The sequence below is a fragment of the Amphiprion ocellaris genome, chromosome 7 (genome assembly GCF_022539595.1).
Source record: "Amphiprion ocellaris isolate individual 3 ecotype Okinawa chromosome 7, ASM2253959v1, whole genome shotgun sequence".
NCBI lineage: Eukaryota > Metazoa > Chordata > Actinopteri > Pomacentridae > Amphiprion > Amphiprion ocellaris.
Genome location: NC_072772.1, coordinates 15,950,480 through 15,973,572, shown reverse-complemented (window position 1 = coordinate 15,973,572; position 23,093 = coordinate 15,950,480). Strand labels below are relative to the sequence as shown.

General features: G+C 39.8%; 1 protein-coding gene across 4 annotated transcripts in view; it reads right to left on the bottom strand.

The window, feature by feature from the left end:
* Positions 1–23,093, bottom strand: part of LOC111589130 (rap1 GTPase-activating protein 2) — a 126,806-nt gene that overhangs the window by 80,638 nt on the left and 23,075 nt on the right. The gene's annotated exons all lie outside the window — the stretch shown is intronic.

Here is a 23,093-nt window from a genome sequence, read left to right as displayed (position 1 = left end):
ACCAAACTGGACTGCATTGAAGGACTTTCTATTGTTTTCATGATGTGAAACATGACTTTTGTGTTTTCATCATCTTTAAGGCCTCAGTGTACTTCAACACTTGCTTGCCAAACTGTTTAACTTTCTAAAATTGACAACAGCCAAGCCTACTTTATGCAGTGAAGGGACAATGTGCTTTGGAAGCAATCAGGGCCTGTTTAACCTCAGCGTTTGAGTGCAGCCATCTGGAACATTTATAATCGATTTTGACTTCCGACTTGGTAGAACAGTTTAGTTCTGTAACATACTTTGCTTTGAGCATGTATAAACCTTTATAGTTGCTATATGCAAGATTTTAAACATAATCAAAGCATTAATATAGCATCAAACAGCTATTGACAACATAACGGTATAGTGAGGTAATGGTGTCGTCAGCAGTGAATGAAGTCACAGACCTACTTTGTTTATTGTAATCGCAGCTTCTCTGTTCTGTGTTCTGGCATGTTAGTGCATGTGAATCCCTCCCTTTGAAACTGTTGGCCATGGTGTTTATGAACAAGCTAAGACTGACCTCCCACAGAGCATGGGAAAATTGAATGTGCAGTCCAGTGATCAGCAAGTGCACCAAAAATCCAAGGAATAAAAAAACTAAACAAAAGTTTCTGATGTGATTTACCAACATTACGAACACGTATTTCCTTTCAGTTCAGAGGAAAATTCTCTATTGCTGTTTTGGGGCTCTCGTTTGCAACTCTTTGTCTACTCAGTAGTCACATTGAATCCCTGCAGTCCATCAGAGCTGAACAAACATGCGGATTTATGGAAAGACAACAGACTTATTGTGGACTTTCAATGTATTTCAAACGGTAGCATGAGTTAATGTTTGTAGCTGGATTATTTTTGTTGTCTCTCACACACACAGCATTTCTTTTGGTCTTGGATGCTGGTGCTCTAGCAACATCCAGAGGTTCTGAAAGGTTGCACACAGAACCTTTAAGTATGAAAAGGTCATTCTCACAGTTTTTTGACTGCTCTTCCGAAAGACTGCCTGTCAGATATATATTATACTATACTATGATGTTTTGACTTGTTATCCCAGTAAAACCACAGGGGGAATCGATGCTTAATGACTACTTTACATTAGAGTAGAATTACTGAAAATCATAAAGGAACGCAGCTTTTACACTTGGCTAAGTTTGCGAGTTGGCATATCATTAAAAGCAAAATGCAATAGAAGCTCAAACTTCCCCTCCTTCAAAGTAATAACCCCCAGTCACCTGGAGTTTAAAGCAATAACTGTAAAAGCTTTCATCAACTAAATGTGAGACTGATCACAGCTGTCCTATTTCAGAGGGAAATAGACTGCAGCAAAAGTCATTTATATGAAATTGTTGTTATTACTTTAATTTGAATGCCTTAATTTGAAGTGTTGTGACTCATTAATATTGCAGAACTTTAATTGGATGGCTCTCATTTTAGATTATGACAGTAACTTGGCATCAATTTCATCCCCACCTGAGCATTTATATGTGCGGCCAACATTTCGCCTAGACTAGTGATATCCAGACATCCAGTACTGCAGTATATGAGCAGCGTTTGTTCGATGCCAGCGGCGACAGGAGGATTGTCTGTGCAGCACAACTTTGCCAGAGGCTGCTTGTTGACAGTAACGTCTTCACCTGGAGCTCTGATGGCCTTTGGTGATAATGACGGTGAACACAGGACATTTGCTGGGGTAAAGCTACGCTCCAATATGGCTGAGTTAACACATACAGTGCATGCACATACGAACAGCAGTAAACTTCCCCTGGGCCCCAGCTGTGGGAGAAAAAGGGTGATAAACTAAAGAGGAAATAGTGATAAATCTGTCCTGGTGCATGTGTGCGTGTGTGTGTCATGTGTGAAGAAGTACCAGCAGGAACACCAGCGAACAGTTCTGTGAGATTCAGAGCAGAACGAAGATGCAGAGGCGTTTCCAGGGGCCACACACACACACACACACACACACACACACACACACACACACACACACACACACACACACACACACACACACACACACACACACACACACACACACACACACACACACACACACACACACACACACACACACACACACACACACACACACACACACATTCATACTGGGGCACGACACACCAGACAGCTATTACAAACTGCCTTATTGCCCTCAGAGCATCCAAAGTGGTGTCTGATGGATGATCCATCAGCAGGACTATTGGTGTTCGGTCTCCAGATAGACTGTGACACAGACAACCCAGACCGCCCCCTTCACAACACTGTGGCTGGGTATCAGGCAGGAAGGAAAACAGAATGAATGTCGGATAAAGCTGCAAATCTGGGATTTATTCTCACTTAATACCATCCCCGAGTGATGAAGGCAATGATACAGCGACAAGAAAAAAAAAGTGACATTCAGATATAGCACAAAATCTGCACCACCTGAATATTCTTCATTGTCTTTTAAAACCCCTGAAAACTGACACGATGTTCTTAATCAGCTTATATGAGTGAGGGAGTCTGACTTGAGCACACCAGTTTATGTTAACAGTTTTGGCTGTTTCTAGACAGATTTATATTTCATTTCATTTTCTTACTCTTCTCAGAGATTTAGAAAGATTTGAATCGAAATTTGATGACAGTTGTGGGATTGCTTTCTTTGTTTTTCTGCATTTTCCCACATGTCAGAGCGTTAAACAGAATTAATGTTCAGATTTACTTGCTGGCTTTGAAGAGAAGAGAAGAGAAGAGAAGAGAAGAGAAGAGAAGAGAAGAGAAGAGAAGAGAAGAGAAGAGAAGAGAAGAGAAGAGAAGAGAAGAGAAGAGAAGAGAAGAGAAGAGAAGGGAAGGGTTAGGAAATTACAATAACATGAGAACAAATGCAGTGCCTAATATAAAAGCAATGAGATATAGGTCTGACTACTAAAATTTAAAAAAGAAAATAAGTAAGCTAAAATAAAACTAAAACAGAAAGGTAAGACGTAATACTGGTAATGACACTGAAATAGTAATGCCATGATAATGAAATTTGTCAAAGTTCTGATGAGTCTTCAAAGGAAATGTTAAAGCTGTCTTTCTATTTCCTTTTATTTGTCTTAAAACAACAACCAGGCAAAAAAGAGAAAAGAATCCCTGCCAAATTGACGCTAAGCCTCAGACCCCATCATGCAGTTGCACATCTCTTCTTGGAAAGTCACTGATTTGACATAAGTGAATCAGTAACAGCTGTGTAGAGAAACACCAGCTTGCATCTGTCCAGTCTTATAAAAATCTAAGACCGAGTTAGAGGGAGGGAGGCTGGGGCAGGATGGAGAGGATGTGTTTCCATCCATTCCATTTTCTCAACCACTTATCCCTTTCAGGGTCGCAGAGGCTGGAGCCAATCCCAGCATGCATCAGGGGAGAGGCAGAGCACAGCCTGCACAGATCACCAGTCTAACACAGGGCTGAAAGGATGTCTTTTTCACATTATTAGAAAGGGTTAGCACCACATGCCAGTTATGGATTACAACTTGTTTGGCCAGGACCTGGTGCATGACTGCAGGTCCTTCCAGCCTATCAAGACCTACAACTAACTGCTAGGTTGTCCTGCATCCGCAAAGGAATACTATGGGAAATATGGTTAATGCTTCTCTTGCAATGTGTACTTAATTCAAATGGGAATAAACTAGGAACAGAGAACAGCAAATTTCCCTCGGGATTAATAAAGTATCTATCTATCTATCTATCTATCTATCTATCTATCTATCTATCTGGTTTGTTTAATCCATCCCAAAAAAAGTGTGAAAAATAAGAGCTAATTGTTTTATTTTTCATGGTTTATGAGGCATTTCTTGGCAATACCTTCCTGGAAGAGACATTTCAGCACATAATCACCTAAAGTAAACTTTTGAATTGCCATTTCCCCAGTTTCCAGTCTTTACGCTAAGCAAACCACTTCTGGCTCCGAACACTCAAGGATATTTCCCAACATACCAAAAATTTCATATAAAAGACCAGAGGGAAATTCTGAAATTGAGATGCTAAGAAATCAAAAGACAGGAGGATAATACAAACTAAAAACAGCAATATGATATAACCAATAAATACAAAGAAAAGGAAGTATGGAAAGAAGGGAGGAATTTAGATTGAGGAGGGAAATTGGCTGAGAGCAAGAAGACAAATAAGAGGGAGGCTGAGAGCAAATGCAAGCGAGAGACCACAGGCAAGAGCTAGAGGACAGAAATGAGACATGAGCGATGCAGGGCCATGATGAATAGCAGATATATCCGTTCCTTTTGTGAGTGCTGATTACAGTGTCAAATCACAGACAGTCCTTTGTTAATCACCAATCCCACTGGCCTCGACTAGCTCTCTGCTCCCTGCTGTCACTTCATTGCGACAGAAATGTCATCGGACAATTATTTTCACACACTCGGGGCTATTTGCAGCATGATTGTTTTTCTCCGCTTGCGATGTGTTGATAATGGCTTTGGGTGATATTTTGCCTCCCTTCTCTCACACATACATGTGGAGTGTATGCAGTATGTGTGCCATTTCTGTCACTAATCGCTGTAATGACTGCAAATGGATTTCTCAAACATACGAAAACATAAGTGGACAAATGAGGCTGTGCTCTTCTGCTGTTCAAAACAATCTTTTTTTGTAGATGCAGCATCACATGGCACAGCTGCTTTCTTTTAATTACTCTCTCATACTTCCTGTTCAGTTGTGTTGTTTGGCCAGTGTCTCTCCCCCTCTTTTATCCCTTGTTGTTTCTCTGTTTCCTCTGGAACCCTAATGTCATGCGTAACATCACAGAGTTAAATCAATTTCCTGCTTTCTCAGCTTGCTTGATTGACTAGGATGTTGGCAGACAGCTGGTCGCATCACACTTAGAGAGAAATGCACACAAACATGTTTGAATATACACCTTGGAAATTTGAAATAGAGGCAACAAGAAGAAGAATGTGAGAACCAAGATTGAAAGGAAAGTAAGGGTTGACAAAGAAGCAGCAACAAACAGCATGCAGCACTGTTTGTCACTATATTCTGCAAGTATTTCTGTATTTTAATGCCAAATATTGACCTTATTTAAACTGTACCTTCAAACAGCAGCTGTCCAATCATAGCTTAGCAACTGTAACTAGGCACATGTTGCAGCAGGGTGCACTTTAAAGAGTTTGAAGGTAGCTCTTCAAGACCAAAGGCAAAAGGAAGGGAATACATCCATGCTATAATATGTCCAGATAACTAGCTCACTCTGTATAATCAGCACAGTCCCACAGAAAAGTGTGATAGTTAGTGTGGTCCAAAGCTCAAAATGTATTATTTTTTTACAGAAAAGGCAGTAAAATTGTGAAATGTTTCTGAAGACTATTCTTGGGGTTGGGCTTGCCACCATAACAACATAGAAAACAACCTGAGCTGAGTGTTTAACGTTTGAACAAGTGTATTTCAACTCAAACCATGATCTTTTCTGAAGGTAACCAACTAGTTTTGTGACAGAAAACAGTGAAAATCAGGCTGAATCACTTCCAGGCCTGGTTTCTTGAGTGAAAGCCCCAGGGTTGGTGCTGCCTCCACCTCTCCACCCTCCTTATGCAAACTTTTCTGCTCTTCATATGTGCAAAGCGTAGGAAACTAGTGAGTAAATTTGTAAGTAAGCAAAGTGTGGAAGAAACTCATGTGGATGCAGATCAATAGATAAGGACAGGCCAAATAATGGAGGCCTCTCACAATTTTACAGCGTTTTTCGTGAAACATAAACCTGTAATTTTTTGCCCTGTAGACCAACATGGCTATTAGATTGATAGATACATTTTGGTATGAAATTCTATTAAAACAAATCCAATTAACAACACGCATACTTAATATGAAAACATCCTGTTAACCACTACATCAGGTAAGCAACAAAATAACAGTCTAGAGCTGGTTTCACAAGGACAATGTAGCTGCCCTATACGGTTAGGCCAATCTGAAATTTTCTCAAAAATCTAATTTAGTGTAATTTTTTATATGGTTTTGCAAAACAAAAAATACATATATTTGAAATTCATTTAATCTAAAATCCATTGCAAATTAGTTTTACTTAAGATAAGCCAATTGCTTTGTGTAACAGATACATTTAGATGTCTAACCCTTTTCTGACAGTTTATCATTAAACTGTCCCCTGATTTGTTTCCTTTCCTAAGTTTCCTGAGTTGACATTGATCCTCAACTGGTGAGGAAAGTAGCCAAATGCATTTCTGAAGACTGAAAAGATTGATCTGGTGCCACCTTCGCCAAATGCTCAATGCCAGCAGACATGTAGGAGTTTTTCTGGTTTCAAAGAGTCTCGTGAGGAGGCTGGTGGGGTGGTGGCAGCCAAAGTCACCCCAGAGAGGTTTATGTCCAAAAGTACTTGGTTAAGTTTCAGAAAAGATCATAGCTTGGGTTAGAATACACCTTCTCCAAAGATGAACTACATATTACAAGGCAAGCATGGCATTGCCTGAAAAGGAGGAACAGCACCATTAGAGAACATTTGGATTTGGACTAATGGCCTCTATCCATGACATTCTAGGAATTTTTTAATCATCCTATAGGTTAGAATTATGCTAATACACACGTGGACAAAATTGTTGGTATCCCTAGGTTAATGAAAGAAAAACCCACAATGGTCACAGAAATAATTTGAATCTGACAAAAGTAATAATAAATAAAAATTCTATGAAAACTAACCAATGAAAATCAGACATTGCATTTGAACCGTGGTTCAACAGAATTATTTAAAAAAATAAATTCTGGGCTGCGACTTTGTGGACGGATATAATGGCTTTAACAGTGCCATCCACTTGCTATTGATTTTTTTCTATCAATCAAGCTGTCTCCTTTGCAAAATAGTCCATACCTCCCTATACATTTAGATTTACATCTATTATAATATGTAATTTGATTTTGCAGTGACCGGGGGTAAATTACGAATATCTATCATCACGAGCCATTACCGTTTTAGCTGTTAGCGACAATGTGGCCAAACAGGCAAGGACAAGCTGAGGCCGTATCTGCAGGTTGCTCATATGGAGATGAATTATTCCTTTGAAAGAAAATTGGGTTTGAGCTCAGCTCTGCCGGAGCGAGACAGGGCCTTGTTCCCTGCCTCTGATGTATGTACAAAATGGACGCACTGAGAGGGAAAGTGTGTGCATGTTTATGTGTGCATGCATCTAAAAAAAAAAAAAAAAAAACAGAGCTAGGAGTCAACGGGAGCTTTTATATAGATTTTTAAGTCCTCTTATGAGTAGGAATGAGTCAATAAGGAAAGACAAATAAAGAGATGGTCTGATGGTGAGACAAAAACAATAGATTGATTGATGGAAAGCTCTAAAATGGCTTTTGAATCACAAGATGGACATGAACATCAGTGATCAACTGCCGGGCTATCTGTCAACAGCTTTCGTGTGGATGTTTGATGATGACCTCACAGGGTCGCAGAGAAGTCACGTCTCGAACACTCTCTCACAAACACACTTTTATCCACAGAAAGAGAAAGAAAAAAAAATCTTTCACAATCCCCGACACCCCCATCTCGCCCTCTTTCTCTACCCCCAGCTCATTCTCCCAAGAGAGAAGCCTTCTTGTCTTTCTATTCCTCTAGCCTCTTCCATCCCTCAGTTCTTATTATTTTGCTCTCCCATCATGACTCTCTTCACTCTTTTTAGATGTTAAGAGCATCTCGGCGGTGTGGGGCGGCTGGCAAGAAGAGAGGAAGGAAGGAAGGTCAAACTTTCTCCTCTTCTTTCTGTTTGTTCAATCTCAGCAAAGCATCTGTCTCTGCTGCTCTATTATTGCCTTCTTATATCACCCTTGATCCCTCTTTCACTCTACCTGACCACGCTAAGTCTGTCTCCATCTGTTCGCTCATTCTCTTTTTCATTTTCTACACTCACCACAGCATCGCTCTTCTTTCTTTGAGACGCTGATGGGCTGGGCTGTAATTTGCCGCTAGCTTATGTCAAGTGTTTGTGTACAAATCAGCAGCAGAAGTGATCATGGAGCATATCTTAAAACATCCTCCAAAGTTGGTTTCCAATGGCAACACTGCCAGGGATAGTTAGCTTTGGCAGCCTCCCAGAGACACAACAGAGATCGACGAGACGTAAAGGAGAGAGTACAGTATATATTCAACACCACCAGCATTTCAGTTGTTCTGCATCAGGCATCATTTAAGAATTGTAGGCAGCAGTGTGAAAAAACTCACGGTATTGTGTGTTGTTATTGCTTTTCCCATTAAGGTTGTATTTAACTTGTTAGCAGAGTCGCAACAAATAATCAGTTCCTTTATTAGCTGATAACTATTACATTAGTCGTCAACTATTTCGATAATTAATCAGTTAAATGTTCATATTTTTGAATTTCTTTCTTCCTTTTAGAGAGTAAAGGTGTATTAAATATAAATGTAAGTAAATATCTATTTATTTGTTAGCATTTGACACTTTATAGTGGATTTTTCAATTGAGAATTTTTTTTCATAGTATATTTTATACCTTGTTGTGTTTTCTGTATTTCAGGCATTTGAATACATCTTTTCATTTCTCAAACTTTTCTGATGTTTTATAGACCAAACAATTAATCAAATAATTATGAAAATAATTGGCAGATTAACAGACAGTGACAGTAATTGTTAGTTGCAGCCCTACCTCTAAATAAACACATATTTTCTGTTGCCAAATGCTCTAAATATCCCCATGATTCTGAATATTTCAATGAAAATCATACAGTCGATTACACCTTTATTTTATTTAATTCTTTAAAGACTGGGGTTATTCTATATTATTTCATAGTTACAAAAAAACCCCAAAAAACTAATGTCTCTTTCAACACTGATTTCATCTCCATTAATTCAGGCTTGTTGCTCAGGGATAAATCTTTTGACAGTGGCCCTAAAACAGTACAATTTTTAAACTCTTAACAGCCAAGTACTAAAGTTCACAGAGAAAATATTACTCTAAAGTAAAGAAAAATATATTTTCAGTGGCAGGTTATTACACATTCGGTGATGTAGAGAGTATCTGGGGCAGCGGATGATTTATGTCCAACAGAATCAAAATAAACTACAGTGTGTGTGCAAGGTAATGAAGGAAAATGTAATCTGGTGTAATGATGCAGTAAATTAATGGTTTTGAACTGCTTTCTGGGTGACATTGGAGGTCTATGGCACAGACACAGGCACTGCTATACAGTGGAATCAATTTAGTATGACTTGTTGGGGGGTGAGTTATTCAAAATCAAATCAGGTTTATTCATAAAGCACATTTTTAAACAAGACAGGATAAACGCTTAGAAAATCAACTTGTAAAACAACATAAATATAATGTAAGACTAAATTCTGAAATAAAATAATATAGAATGCTAACATATTAAAAAACACAAAGAGCAAACCAAAGGTACTGAAATACATCTTGAAATTTTTCTTACAAATGTTAAAAGAGGAGGGACATTTGATGGAAATAAACATAAAGGAAAGTTATTCCAAAGCTTTGGAGCTGCCACTGCAAAGGCACGGTTTCTCCTTTATCCCACCAAACTCGACCGTATGACAGGTTAAAGCAGCTGCTTTGAGGATCTAAGAGACATTGAGATTAAGTGGGTGCAGAAAGGTTGTGAGAAGTACCCAGGTGCCAGCCCATGCGTGTCTTTGTGAGCAAATAAAAGAACCTCAAAATCAATTCAGTATTGAACAGGGACAGAGTGCAGGGATGCTAGCACAAGTGTGACGCTTTTTACTTTTTTTATGACAGTTAGAAGTCTTGCAGCAGCTGTGGACGAGGCAGTGAGAACTGACAAATACTCAGGTACAGAGAGTCCCAGCAGTCAAGTCAAGCAACCTTGACGAAATGAATGCAGGGGTCACAGCCTTGATGTCATTTAGACATACGGATTTCAATTTGGGAATGTTCCCCCAGTTAAAAGTAGCACAGTTTTAGCACAGAGTTAATTGTTGATACCCAGATTCCTGAAGGTCAATGGTCCCGAGTGGCTGGTCAGTGCTGGACGGACCAGAAACAATTGCCTTCATCTTATTGTCAATTAGATACTTTTCAGCCAACAGGCATCCAGATTCGAAGGGAGGTATATTTATGTTTTATCAGGATAACAGTGAATGGAAACATGACTGCAGAAGATGGAGCCAAAGGGAAGCATATGCAGAGAATCAAATGGGCACTAAGATGGACTGACAGTTGTGATGGTTTAAGGGAAAGCAATAGTCCACTGTACCAAAAGCTGCACTGAGGTCTGACAGAAATAAAATGCCACAATTACCAGGATTTAGAGACAGCAGCAAGCCATCGGAAAGCTTAAGTCGAGCATATTCTGTGGTGAAGCCATGATGCCTGATTGGAATTTTTCGATAATGCTGTATAAGGATCCAGAAGCTGCACAATTTGAAACAGGAAGGGGAATTTCATTTGCAAGACTGCTATATATCCATCCATTATCTATCTACTGCTTAATCCTCATCAGGGTCGCAGAAGGGCTGGAGCTTATCCCTTACTTAGGGTGAAGGCAGGGAAGACTGCCATGTATAATAAGGAAAAGAGTGGGTCTTGTGGTGTCTAATATTTCCTTCAAGGTATGTTTGAAAAATATCCAAAGGGCAAGTGGTACACTACATCTTAAGTCCTTTGAAGTATGAAGTCTATTACTGACAACAAGAAGAACACTGCCAGACGCATCCTTTAACCCTTTGATGCACAGCATGGGTCCAAAGTGACCCATATTCAGTGGAATATGGGTATCTTCTGACCCATGTTGCACATCAAAGGGTTAAGGAAAGAGTTACTTATTGTTGGATACAATGTACACACTATTTTTGAGACATATAAACAATAGATTGAGCAGTGTAGGCTTCATTCTGTGAGCACTGTGCAGAAACAGTAAGGTAAAACAATAATAATTTTAACCCCTTTCCTTAGACGAGCGGTGAACTTCTTTAATAGCAAACCCAGCACCGCCACACTGCACAAAGTTGTCAGATGTGTTTTGCAGTACAGAAGCAGCGGTAACTGTAGGGTCAGTTTGGAAGTTTGCACAATCAATCTCTTTGTATCTTTATCCTCAAAGAAAGTCAGCGAGGGCAGTAGTAAGAAGGATTGTCAGAACAAGAACAGGTACATCCTCTGATCCTCTCACCTCCTACATCCCCATGGATATAAATGCGCATGTGTGTATGTCTGTGTATGTGTGTGTGACTTTGCATGTGTGTATGTGTGTGTATGTGTGTGTGACTTTGCATGTGTGTGTGCGTGCTCTTTACCCGTTTTCCACAGCTTGCCACTCAGGGAGTCCTCCGCCTCTAAATAGGTGAGGGTCTGTTTTATGAGCCCTTAACAGCCAGCACTCAGGCCAGATGGTGCGCTTATCAGCTACTCTGTGTGTCTGAGTGTGTGACTGTGTGTGTAGGGAAAAGGCAAGAAGTAAATATTTGTCAAAAGCAAAGAGGCAGCTGGTTGTCTGGGGGACTTCAACAAGACTGTCGCTTTAACAAGCAGAGCATATACACGGTGACACTAGTGGCAATACAGTTTAGAGGCAGAGAGAAAGAAGGAGATACGCTGTTTTCTGTAATTTAGTGTTTATGCTTCTTAGTGAGGGACGTGGCCTTTGATTAACACACAAGCTAGAAGTAAACCAACAGACTTTCAGGCTAATTTTCATCTGTTGTCAGTTTCAAACAGAGAAAAGTAGGATTAAAGTTGTGAAATTATTTTCATAATACACTTTCTCTTTGGCACTAAACTGCAAGATTAAAATTGCTAAAATTAATGAAAAGAAGCTCAGTTGATGAATACTGGGAGCAAATACTTTGGTCAGATGAAACAAAGAGAAATTAGTTTATTTCCGGTGGGGTCAAGCATGCTTGGCATGAATCTACTCAGGACTACCACAGTGAATGCATCGTCCCGACAGTGAAGTACAGATAATATGTGATAATATGAGGTTACCCAAGTGCAAAAACTGTTGGGGAAATGATATTTATGGACAACATTATGAATACTTGGCTATACCAAAATACTGGCTGACAAGATGACTCCTAGTTTGCAGAAGCTTAGCAGAAGAGGAATATTCCACACAACAATCCAAAGCCCACTGCCAGTGACACAAGTCACACAAGAGTTTCTAAAACTATGACCTGTCCAAGTAAATCCAACAGAACACCTTTGATGTATATTTTAAAAAGAAAGGTAGAGCAACACAACCTCTTCAGCATAGAACAGAGGAAAAAATAGTCCCTGAACAATGCCAGAACATCTCTCCAGAATTTAAGTGTCCTCCATCCTTCATCATCCATCAAACGTCAGACCAATGAAGCACTAAAACTTTAAAATATTTGAATCTCAGTAATGAAATGTGCACTAACTTGTTGCTTCCTATGGTGGGGACTGTATTTTTAATATAGTAAATCTAATCTGTTGGTTTTTAATTTCACATTAAAACAAATGCACTACAGTTCTACTTGGAAATAATTGAAAAATTGTGATCCATCACTTTACATTTAGGTGATATTGCTTACTTTCGTTGTCTACTGTAGTTATATAACTACAAGAAGGATGGCTCACTTCAATCTCTGTGCACATAGAAGAGAAATAGAGTTGATCGTTTTTAAGAGCTACTGTACGCATAATGTATTCAAAACTTATATTTTTTAGTAACAATAAATCAAATGACTATATGTATATAATATAGGTTGCATGTAATGTTAAATCTATATCACTTAATTACAATTCCCCACAGTTATGCAGAGATTTTTCATATTTCATTATTATTCACCCTCGCTGCTCTCAATATGATTTATAGATGCAGCTGAAGGTGGCTGTTCTCACCAAAAACAAGTTTTAAAACCAACAGAAGGCTACCTACCTGTTACCAAACATCAGGACAACATAGGCACGTGAGCATATTTGGTGGTGACCAAAAACAGAGCTAAAAGGAGACTTAGATTCACCTTAACCGTAAGCCTAAATGAATAAATGCTCATGCTGGTGATGATGTTGTGTGAATAGGCAACTGTCTTTTAAATTAACAAGAATTACTTAAAACGGGATAATATCTAGTTTACTTAGGGGCAGTTGCAGCATTTTTTATGACTGGCAACAAATGGAGTCAAGGACTGCCAAGAGCATCTCAGTGATCCTGTCCATTGCCACCAGGTTTGAGAATCATTCGTTGAATAACCAATAAGACATACTAGAATATTTGTTGTTCTAAGTGGCCTACTGTACATCACTGCTTACAGTCTTAGGTGTGGAGACATCCTGCTTCGACACAAGATATGAAACAGATACTATCTCATATAACTTTGGATAAGAAAAGCGGGTACACATGACTGAGTGCTTATTTTAGCAAAGGAAATGCAAAAAGTAAAGAAAATACAGAGTTGGATCAGGAGAAAAGACAGCATTACTACATTTTGCATCCAGTGCAGCCTATAAAGTTTTTCTACAGTAGACCACTTTTTTAATTCCCTTTAAATGATGACCAGTAAAAGTGCCAGAGCTAGTTGTAATCTCCTCTGAGAACCATAAGATCCTTTATCCCACATCGTCCTCCTGAATACATTACCTGAGTGCAGCCTCCTCTGCTCTGATACCACTCGACAATTAAATCAGATTTAACCTTGTGCTGAGCAGAGGCTCTTGTCTGCTTGGTCTTTAGCCAGCAAGAGTTACATGATCATCATCATGTCTCTCCTTTACATATCTAGAAACCTCTTGGTGTTCTGTTAATGTCTTTAAACATGAGCATGCAGGTGTATGAATGAAATGAAACTCCCCTGCACATGACACTGCAGAATTCTGGGTCATTACACAGAACTCAAAGTGCTGCGGGTGTCATGTAACAAGTCATGATGTGCTGTCCCCAACGTATTCTATCCTCACATGTTCCTATGGATGGACACACACACACACACACACACACACACACACACACACACACACACACACACTAGAACCACTGGGATGAAAGACTCTCTGATCGCTATAGGCAACCACTGGCATTGCAAGTCAGATTATCTTTCCGCTGGTTATGTTTTCATGCACTTGGTAATGAAGTCTGCCTGCGAGGCAAGACAACCAGGGCCAGTCACCATGGTAATGAACCATACTGGACCATCCCTGAGGTGATCATCAGTTCTTGCTGCCATGGCAACAGCCATGGCTCCCTATAGACCGCTGCATACAGTATGGCTGAAAAAACACTGTGATCTTGTCTTGCAGAGGTAACCTATAGAGAAGAGCCCACTGGTTTTAAGGTTTTGTGTGTCAGCTGCAATTTAGATGCAGGCTGTCATCCTGCAGAGCTGTGGCTGTTTTTCCTAATCCTGGGAGAGTGTGAAGGAATAAATTCAAAAGTGGCAAATATACAAGTGGAATCTAAAGAAAAACGTTTAAACAACGAAAAAAGCTTCCAAATGCCATTCAAGCATGATATCAATGGATCAGCTTGAATATTTTCTGCCTTCACAATGAATATCAGTTCTTCTAATGCTGATCCCTGTATCAGCTTCAACAGGTAGAGATGTTAACAGGTGGGACAGCGCTTGACATGGATTTAGCAAGGATAATAGTAGAGAAATTGCTCCCTCCAGTGAATCCTTTGCTTTACTTCAGCTGCTTTCATTGCAGTGCACTGATTTTCCCTCTTTCAGTCACTTTGAGACAAACACAATGCAGTTAGCGCCCTCTTGTGGATTTAAAAAAGAAGGCAGATGAAATTGGTGATTTGAACTTTTTCACCCATGACATATTTTTGTGTAAGAAGACAGCAGTATAAGTATATTCATGACCAGAAACCAGAACAAGAGTTTAACATTCATACAAATCAGGAAAAGTTTAATTCTGAAAAATTATATTAATATAGATCTGGTCATCAGCCATAATCAACAGTAATCTGAAAGTGTATCATAATTTTTTTGAAAAAGAGATATCAAAGAAATGTTAAATGCCATGTATATAAAATACATAAAAGTATTTACTGCAATGCAACTTTATTGGAATTGGAGATGTGAGATGAGAGGAAGTGCAACATCCTCTTCTGAGCTCTTGAGTATGGGTGGAGTTCTACCACTTCCCACACTGAGTTGCTACAAACGTCTCCGCAAAGTTGTGGTTTTGGTTTCTCTACCCTTTTTCTCACACACTCTCAGAGGCAGGGGGAAACAAACGTACAGGCAAGCCCTAAAGCGCTATTGTATAAAGGAGTGAACTGAAACTGTGCTATGAAGAGTGAGTCAGTCCCACCAGATCACTTTGTATGTTTGCATGCTGTTGTCACATTGAACCCTGGTTCCCAAATTAACCCCGGCCCTGAGTCACACTCACCCAGGGCAGTTGCATATTACATCTAAGCTGATTGAACGTCTGTCCTCCATTACTGCTCCCCTCCTTTCTCTTTGCCAGTGACTGCAGGCTTGTATTAGGTTAGGTAACAGACTGTAACTGTGTACACTGCATCAACACCCACTTCCAATAAGCAAAACACAATAAAGCTGACAGCTAATTAAGGCTCCATACAGCCTCCCTGTGAGTAATTATTGTCTTTCCTTGTGCCATAGAGCAAAGCCTTGAGCTTTAAAAAGTCATCACCCTAAGTAAATACGACACCAGCAAACATTCGGTCTCGTGTTTGTTCGGTGGTCACAACTCACCGTCGTTCCCTGCAATATAGAAGGTGCACTAGGAGATAGAGTAAATGCCAGGCTCCAGAAATAGCAGCAGCCCATTTGCTCTTTTCCATGATGCTGGCAGACAGATAACATTTACACCTGGCCCCAAAAAACGAGGCTAGACAACGATAAGGGGTGGAGACTTTTGTTTTTTAAGAAGAAGGCACCTTCTCTTATCACAATCTACTCTTTAAAAACGTGACTTCCATTGTTTCTGGACTCTTTTTCTCCGACGCCTGTCTCGGTCTCTTCCTGTCTGTCAGCCCATACAAAAATCCAACTGAGGTGGACGAAAATGTTATTTAAAACTCCTCTTATATGTGTAAAAGTGACTAAAATCCCATTTAACACTCGAGACACTGGCACTGTCTTAAAACAGGGTCTTCAAGAGGTCACATTAGACGACAATTGTGCACTCCTTGTTCTTGGAAAAACACAACCACACAGTCCTAATAGAAATCTGTCTGAGTGGACAAAACTCAGATGTAAGCAGCTGGTCTATTTGAACTGAGCAGAGAATTGCAGAGGTGAGGAGAGGAGAAGAAAGGACGGAGGAGGAGGATGGAAATAATACATGGCAAGTATCAACGTCTAATTAGCAGCAGCTGGCCGTAGACTCTCTCTGGCACACACTCATGTTAACAACAGTAGGAACGAGGAGCCAAGCCAACAGTTGGCCAAATTGAAAATCTAGCGGGTAAAGAAATCTGTGGTTGAGCCTTAGAAAGTAATGTGTTTTGGTTTATTACACTGTGGAAACCTTCTTGTATTATGAAAATAATGCACAACATGAAGACACTGAAAGCTCTTACAAGAAAAATTGGATCGTGGCACAAAGATGTAGCAGCTTTTCATATAGCAAACAGATTGATTAATCCTTAAGGCAGATGTCATCGTATCCGTCCCATATATCCACCTCACATCCTGCACGCTCAGACCAAAGTAATCATCTGATATGTATCACACACTGTCATGGACAGCTTTATGATCGGGACATCAAATATCCTGAAGTAACAATGTTTTATTACACTCTGCTCCAATGCACTATGAACTATAGTGCTTTACTCTCTTCAGTCTGACTTTACTTCAGTCTATGCTACTTTACCATCTCTTATTCAGTTAAGGTAAGCTAATTTGTTCTCATTAGCTTCAGTATTAATTCATACAAAACAATATTAGGAAGTATTCACCATCATTTCAAAACAAACTTGTTCACTAATTGCTTTTTTAGATCATCAGCTACTGTAACAAAAGAGAGAGATAGTCTTCCTGGGGTTGATACAAGCACACTGACAGTAGCTTTTTATGCATCTGACAAACCATTACTAGTATATTAATTCATCCACACCATTAATATCCTAAATCAGACTTTGTTTGTGTAGATTGTCAGTCATCCAGGTGGTTGTAATCCTAAGAATTTTGGTAAAAAATTAACTGGACATCATTCTTAAAGATGTTTCACCCACGCTTCTTCAAGTCTCATCAATGAGGAACTGAAGAAGTCCAGTTACTTTGTACTGAGGCTCTTTGAAATCAAACTTTGACTTGTTAGCTTTGCAAGAAGTTTACCTAATGTTCTTACAATCCATTTTGTCGCAAAAAGATCAAAAATACAGACACAAGACAGGAGCGGGGACAGCAGTTACTCACCACAGTTTGCGCGGCATCGTCACATAATATTAAGAAGCTCATCAGGTGCAACCTTGCCTCCTCTCGTTCTCTCTCTCTCTCTCTCTCTCCTCTTTTGTGCCTGTTCATCCACTTGTAATATTCACTCGCCCTCACCACCACTTCAAGACAAAACAGATGCATGTGTTTGCTCAGACACACACACACACACATTTGGGCTACTTTGACCCACAGGCTTGATTATGCACTTATTAATGAGGTGTCGTGTGCACGGTGAAGGCGGACAGATCCCTTTGTAGTAACCAGTAAGCAGAGGAGAGGCAGGGGGACGGTGGACATTGAGGACAGAGGAGAGAGGAGGCAGAGGGAGAGGGGGGGGGAGGATTTAGTTGGAGCAGGAGAGGAATAAAAAGCACACTGTGAGCTGAGGGGAGACAGGGCAGAAAAGGCAGAAGGGAACTATATAAAACCCTCACACCTGCTGCCCCGCTGCCACAAACTTTGAAGTGAGGAATCCATCTGATGTTTTTGTTCCATTAGCCTTCCACTACCCCTGGTTTTCAGCCTCCTTTTTCTCACCTCTCCTCTCCCCTTATGGTTTTATTCTCCAATATATTTCTCCATATCCATTTTTCACAGCAATTATAAAACTACTGAGTCAACAGAATAACCTGAGAGTCATAAATTAGGAATATGGCAAGCTGAGAGTTTACTAGGAGCAGAAAACTGCAGCTAATACGGGGCTAAATGATGAGTGCAGCATAAAAGAAAAGGTCAGATGTTTGTGATTCTTGGTCTGCTTTTTTCTCCACGTGGCTAAAGCCTTAACATTTCTGACTGGTAACAGTCTTTAAAAGCTCTCAATAGATCATAAAGAAATAATGGTATTTCTCAAACTTTTATATTTTTCAGCCCGGTTTCACAAATGAATCTGTATCATCACAAGGACCATGCACTGACATCTATCCCTCCATCTGTCCCCAGCATCTTTAGCATCAATTAAATAACTGATACACTGTATAGTATGGACACGTGTTTATCTTTCATAACCCTGTAACCTGTCATCTCTGTTCTTCTCTTTCATAGCTCCATGGTGCTTGTGTCTGCACTGTTTTCTTCCATCTAATAACTGAATCAAACAAGCACGCACATATGCACATGCACGTACAGTACACACAAGTCGGAGCTGTTCGCCGTAAGGACACAGCAGCAGCTCAATCAGGAGTCACGACTCCCTCATTCATATTCAGAGCCACTCCAGTGCAGACGGTCTAATGACACCTGGCCAGGCAGGGACCGCAGGAGACACTGAACCTGTGTGTTTGTGTGTGCTGTGCATGTGAACAGATGACAGACAAGTCCTATTTTGCATGTTACACACTAACCTGATTTAATATTTTATAGATTAAAGCTGTCGGTCTGAAACAAATCTGACTACAAATCTGCCTCGTCTAGTGTGCAATCATTGCGGCATTTTGAGCCACGGTCCAGTATTTTAATACTGTGTTCTTAAACATGTTCTGGATTAATAAAGAGTTTGACTTTCAGTGACTTTCACCAATAAAAACTTCCGTGTCCAGGCTTTCATATTAATCACTCTGACAGATGCAAACGTTCACACCCTTAAGCTAATTCTGAAAATCATGCTTCATATATTGTTAGTCCCTTGATTCTGTAGAAATCAAAATCATGGCTCTACACGGAAAGAATAGCCAAAGGAACTGAAAAATATATGATGATGGGACCTAACATGTCTGGAAACAAATACAGGAAGGTCAGTGACCAAACCAGTGAAAACACAGTTGCAGCTGAATTACAGAACAAGCCATAGTGCCACTAATCAGAGTTGCAGTGGTTATCCTGCTAAAATGATGCAATGTATTATTTTCACAATCTAACTCTGAAAAACAGATGGGCAAGTGCTTCATGCTTGGCACAGGGGTTACCAGTGAAAATGGATTTTTTTGTGACAGCTTAGACAGAATGAAGGACAGCGCATAATGTCAACCTCTACGAGCAGTGTTAAAGAAAATGTCATTATTTGATCTTTGGAACAAAACTACAAGATCAATCTTTGGTAAAGAAGAGTGGTGACTGTTGGAGTGCATTATTTGGAGATAAAAGACACATTTCTTTGGCTTTTGTCCAGAATGTTGACATGATGTGAATCTGGACAGGACAACCACAGCGAATGCATAGTCCCTATAGTGAAGCCCGGAGGTGATAGTGTGATAATATGGGATTGGATGAGTGTAAAAGCTTTTGGGAAAGTGACATTTATGGATAAACCACCATGAATGCATGTGATATGGACAGTAAGAACAACAGAGTAATTAAGTCAGTAGGTGGGAAAACACATTAGGTTTAAACACCAAATAAATGTTAGTATGACCGACTCTAAACTGAGCGAGAAAAGTGGAGTTTGCTCTTCCTTTGGTTTTGTGAAACTGCATGTATGTTTGAACAAAGAGGAGTTTTGGGTGTGGATACAGATAGAGTTAACACACACACACAGAGACACACAGACAACAAACACACAAACATAGGCACCGAAGCCCTTCACATCTCATCACTACGGCAACCTTCTTTGGCAAGGCTTGCCAATGGTTTGCTTCAACAAAGAGAAGCTGCTCACACAATATCCTCAAAGAACATCACATTAAGGAGGAACACAACTGAGCAAGGGACATTCACATTTGCGCTCCGCAGCAATCCGGAGTTAATCACACGTGCAGCAGTAGCTCTGTATACCTCAAATAATCATTACACAGTGTGATTTCCGTTTCAGATTGTTTTTCTCAAATTGGAAGACTCAGGCGCAGATCAAAATCCACATCTGTCAGCATCACCACTGTTACTTCTCCTTTAACAGTCATGAAATACAAAGGAAACTAGCAATTATCTGCCAAATATTGTCAGGTCTTGTTAAGAGCGAACAATGCCATCCATCCAGTGCATCAAACACAAACAAAGCAAGTGGTCAGGCAGTCAGCTGGGGCTATGCTAACTTATTGTCAGACCAAAATAACTGACCAAATTGGACATCTTTTACAGTAAAAGCAGCTGAGAATAAAGTATCCTGCAGTGATTGTGAATTAAACCAGTTATGTAAGTTTGTTATGCAATTTCAGTGAGTTGAGGCAGATTTTTATCAATCCCTGTGGGTCCATTCGACCCATGCTTGCTAGTTTTGAAGCAGTGAGCTGCCATGTCACAACACCCACAGAGAATCTCTGTGGGAGAAAACCAGATCAACCAGGAGAAATCCACACAAACAGAAAACATGTTCAGTTGACCTTGGTGGGATTTGAACCAACCAAAAGCTTCATGCGGTGATACTGGCACGCATGGACTCACCGTGCCACCTTGTAATGAATCTGATCGCAGCTGTAGGCTCGAAAAAAGTATCCAGAAAATCAGATCCAGGGATGATTTTGCATAAAGCAAGATTTTAGTATTGGAGACAAAATGCAATCTTGAATTCTCTTGAATACCAAAGACACCTATGCGAATGTTATGCACTTATACAAATCTCTATTTACCTCGAAATTACCATTGTACATTGTAAGAAAACTGGTGCATTCTAGATAATATTCATTTCAATCTGTTGACAAATGCTTTTAAAATGAAACATTAGCTTCAGCCAACATTGACAGGCAGATAACACCTGTCAGGTTACATAAAAATAAATATGTAACACGCTTTACACAAACACTGAAGTAGTTTTCTGCCCTTTGAATGTATACATTTGAAAATCATTGTATTTTATGTCTGCACCTGCTAGGGAGGCCATCACAATAAGAGTAGGCATAATAATATGGTATTTCATTACAGGAGAGACTTGATGTTCTCTGCAGTTAGATGGAAAAACTATGTGCATATACAGTCATGGAAAAAATCATTAGACCACCCTTGTTTTCTTCTATTTCTTGTTCATTTCAATGCGTGGTACCACTAAAGGTATATTACCTGAAGAATACAATGAGCACAACAAAAAATGCAGCTGATTACATAATACTTAATGTCCTATTTGACATGCTAAAGCTTAATTGTTTTCCCAGGGTATGTAAGAGGCCATTTCATGTCATAAGCAGCACTGCACATGCAAAGACCTAGAGTGGTTTCCTGCTTACATTCAGGCCGTAGTACAACTCAGAAGTTGTCAGCTCTGACATAACGCCTAAAACTAAAGAATTACGTGAAGCCACAAAGGCAGCCATCTTGGCACTGCTGGAAATTGGCATGAGTGAGAGACAGGTAGCGAAAAAAACTAAAGATCTCCAAGAAGACAGCCGTTCATTACACCAAGAAAAAAACAAGCCCAACACGGTACTACCAAACTGCTAGCTGGTTGCGGCAGGAAACGTCTGTCTACCCCACAAGATGACCGTGCACTCATCCGTTGCTGTGTCAGGAATCGTCGTCAGACCTCCAGGGACCTAAAAAATGAGTGGACACTGTGGAGAAATGTGACTTGTTCGGCAAGGACAGTTCGAGGGTTGTTTCAGTATGGATGGAACAGGGCAAATGCAATTATGTGACGGGCGAATGAACCAGGCCATGTACAGGGCTGCTCTTGAAAACAGTCTTCTTCCATCAGCTGGAAAACTCTTTCCTGCCTCCAGTGACTGGATTTTCCAACAAGACAATGCCCCTTGTCACACGGCAAGGTCAGTTAAAGCCTGGATGGAGAACCAGAACATTGGAACCATGCCTTGGCCTGCTCAATCACCAGATCTAAATCCAATTAAAAACCTGTGGAAAATCATCAAACTCAAAATGGAGAAACACAAGCCCAAAAACAAAGCAAATTTGTTTGAATTTGCTGTGACAGCAGAACAATGTCAGAAGACGCATGGCTACAGTCATCAGAAACAATGGTTATGAATCAGTACGAACTCCTGTGTGGATCATGTGACTAAAACAGACAGAAAAAACACATGAAATGTCTAAAAGCTGTTTTTGGCAGTACAATGCCATAGCTATTGATGTAAGAACTTAAATAATTTTGGTTATCAAGAAAACCATGGAAAATGGCTGGATATCAGCTCTGAAATTAAACTATGAGCTATTTTTGTTGTTATCATTATATTTGTCCAAACAAATGTACCTTTAGTGGTACCAGGCATTAAAATTAACAAGAAATTGAAGAAAACAAGGATGGTCTCATAATTTTTTCCATGACTATTCAAGTATTAGAAATTGGTCAAAATGAGTTAGGCAATATCAGCATATTAGTAAACAGAATGTGGACTGAATTTCTGTATTAGTGTTGCCTTAAAAAAATTAATTCTATTCATTGGAACTGAAAAAAAATCAAGGTTTCTGTTTTAACAGCTTACCACCGGACACAATGAATTAAATTTACCTCCCAAAAAATCCTTAACATTCCTCTCAGCTCCAGTAAACTTCACCAATAACAGAAGTAATAAAGCCTGAAGTTCAACAACTATCTACTCCTGAACAATCATGTTGTCATAAGCACCAGCCAGCGAACTGGTCTTTGAGAAATGAGGGAGTTGTGTGGTCGTTGCTGCTTCATATTTAGAAACCACATTCACACCTCTCACCGTGCCGCCGTAGTCTTTTCCTACAACTGACAGGAACAGGGACGACTACCCTCACTTAACTCTACTTGTCAGAAAATGATTTTTTATCACATTCCTTCTTGTTAATTCTGCACCTGTCAACAGGTACAAGTTGGGGATGAAACGAAGCAGTCATCAAGATCGCATCAAAAGTGTAGAAGAAAGGAATTAATGCAGGTATTCTT